We start from the raw sequence: 3,177 nt of genomic DNA, 5'->3' as shown, positions 1-3,177 counted from the left end.
TTTTGAATTGCTTAGTGACCAGGTTTTTGTCTCATTTCATCATGGTCTCAGAGTAACCGCATACAGACATTCTGATACATTGTTATGTTAAATAGAAAACATAATATATCGTTATTCAGTTTGTAATATAATAGCAGCAAGCCTTAGCTATGAGCATCAGATTAGTCCCTTGATGTCAAGGGCTACTTTTTTTTCAGAAGCAAAAGGCAAGTTCATTTGCTCATTTCAAAAACATGGAATGCTTCATGAAGTTGCATGTCATCTTTTGCAGGGGCCATGCTAATCTCTGCATTGTTCAGTTTTACTATATGTGCAGCTGAAGCAAGCACAGGGGCTGTTATTCTCTCTTTTTTTTTCCAATGAAAATAACACAAAGTCTAGGAAGAGATAAATGCAAATATGCAATTATGAGAGGTTCCTGTATTAAACATAAGGTAATATAATATCACTTAAAGGCAAAGCATGATAAGTTAAAGATGTACATAAATTCTAAAGCAATCATTAAAAGGAACACAATTAATAAACCAACAATGGAGATAAATATATTTAAAAATATTTAATTTGTCTAAAATAAAGTAGAAAAAGAAGAACAGATGGACACGCACAGCAAATAGAGCAAAATGGTAGATTTAAATGCAGCATTCTCAATAATCAAAATAAAGCACTCCAATTAAGAGACAGAACCTGTCATACTGTACATAATAAAAAGCAAGGTCCAAACACATGCTGCATACAAGAAAACCACATTAAATATATACCTAGAAAAAGTTAAAAGTAAAATAATGAAAAAGATATACATACTACGCTATATCTTTCAGAAAATAAGGGTGCTTCTATTAATATCAAACTAGATTTTACAGCAAAAGACAAAGAATAATTGCACATTGACAAAGGATAAATTCATCAAAACACATACAAAACAGAATCCTAGATATTTATGTACTTTATAAGAAAGATTTAAAACACTTAAGCACAAACTGATAAAACTGAAAAGAGAAATACATTGTCTGTGCAGAAAAAGTGCAGCCATTGTTAACATAATGATAACATTTTGTGTGTTGTCAGTGCAACCGGTCAATGTAGGAGAGCAGACTGGAATGTGCATGTGTGAACAATGACGACTTCACTGTACTAGTCAGTGGGGGTGGTAGACACCATTGAGTGAGCATGTGTACTGTGTGGCTGTCATATTTAAAATGACTGAGCGAGCAGAGCAACAAATGTGCATCAAGTTTTGTGTTAAGCTTGAACCTTCCTCTGTGGGAACTATTCAGATGATTCAGAAGGCTGCAGCTCTGGGCAACTGGTGATCGGCAGCTTCATCACGACAATGTGCCTGCTCTTGAATCACATCTCGTGCAGAGTTTTTTGGCAAAACATCAAGTCACCCAGGTGACTCAGCTCCTCTACAGCCCAGATTTGGCACCCTGCAACTTCTAAATTTTTCCAAAATAGAAATCACTTTTGAAAGGGGAGAGATTTTAGATTGTCAAAAGAGATTCAGGAAAATATGATGTGGCAGCTGGTGGTGACTGGGAGAACTGTGTGAGGTCCTAAGGTGCCTACTTTGAAGAGGACTGAGGCATCATTGTTCCATGTACAATGTTTTTTGTATCTTGTGTCTTCTCCAGTAAATGTTTCTATTTTTCACAGTACATGGATGGACACCTTCTGGATAGACCTTGTAGACAAATCCACATTAGCACTTGCAGACATCAACAAATAGATGGGAAAATTAGGAAGGACTTAAAAAAGAATTGAGCAATAATACTAAACAAGTAAATCAAATTGATTTTTATAGAACACCTAAGAACAACAAATGTACGTCCTTTTGCAGGGCACATAGAACGTTATGAGGAACTGCAGTCTACTTTATACAATGAAACAAAACTCATGTAATTCAAAAGGATTCAAATAGTACAAATTTATTTGACCATGGAGGAAATAATTTAAAAATCATTGATTAAAAGACAATTTCAAATATTTGAAAATTAGATAGTGTACTTCTAAATAGAACATGAATCAAATTAGAAATCAAAGAAAATTTAGAAATACTTTGAAATAGTGAAAATAAGAAAACATCATACTGATGTATTGGGTACAGCTAAAGCAAAAAGAGAAATTATAACAGCAAACATCTAAATTAGAATAGAATAAAGGTTTCCAATGAATGTGTGTTTGATATTACCTTGATAAACTAGGTAAATACAAGCAGATGGACCACGAGTAAATGAACAAAAGGAAATAATAAGATCAGAATAGAAATCAATGATAGAAAAACAACAAAAACAGTGAAAAGGTTGGTTCCTTCAGAAAATTGATCAACCTCTGTTAAGACTTATATGAAGGAGAGACACACACACATACACACAAGTTACAAGTGTTAGGAATAAATAGTACCACTTACAGCAACATAAAAAATACAAACTACTAGAGACAATTCCAACAACAACATAAATCCAAGAACTATTTGCACTGAAAAGTACAAAACATTGGTTAAGAAATTATAGGACACCTCCATCAATAGTGAGATATACAATATTTATGGGTCAAGAGACCCAGTATGTTTATTTTAATTTTACTAAACTGATATACAGGGTCAATGTAATTTCAATCAAAATCCCCACAGGCTATTTTGTAGAATTCAACGAACTGAAATTGATATTGAAATACAAAGGACCTACAAGAGCTGGGGTGGTTAGGGTTATGTGTCACCTTGACAGAGCCACAGAATGCCAAAGTATTTCATCAAATGCTATTCCGGATGTTTCTGTGGGGGTGTTTCCAGAAGAGACTGACATTTAAATTGTTAGACTGAGCAAAATGGATAGCTTTTTCTAATGTGGATGGGCTTCATCCAATCAGCTGAACTCCTGAATAGAACAAAATGGATGACTGTCCTTCATGTAAGAGAGAATCCCTCTGCCTCCCTGCTTAAAACTAGGACTTCGCCTTTTCCTGCTTTAGGACTCTCACTGATACATCAGCTATTCCTGGATATCAAGCCTGCCAGGCTTTGAGTCGCCAGCTTGCAGTTTCAACATGCAGATTTTCAGGAGATACACACACAAATATCCTATCAGTTTTCTTTCTCTGAGGAACCCTGACCAATACAGTACCCAAAAGAACTTTTGTAAAATAGCAAAGTTGGAAGATATAAAGTTACAGCAACCAGTA

The 3,177-nt window shown here is 34.7% G+C and overlaps 1 non-coding gene across 1 annotated transcript; it reads right to left on the bottom strand.

Annotated features, from left to right (window-relative positions):
* Positions 1-227: 227 nt before the first annotated feature.
* LOC112317000 (U6 spliceosomal RNA) lies at positions 228-329 on the bottom strand. Its single transcript, XR_002976069.1, has one exon. It is a non-coding gene; the product is annotated as a U6 spliceosomal RNA (small nuclear RNA).
* Positions 330-3,177: the final 2,848 nt, after the last annotated feature.

This window comes from Desmodus rotundus, chromosome 7 (genome assembly GCF_022682495.2).
Source record: "Desmodus rotundus isolate HL8 chromosome 7, HLdesRot8A.1, whole genome shotgun sequence".
Taxonomy (NCBI): Eukaryota; Metazoa; Chordata; class Mammalia; order Chiroptera; family Phyllostomidae; genus Desmodus; species Desmodus rotundus.
This window is presented reverse-complemented; position numbering and strand designations above follow the sequence as displayed.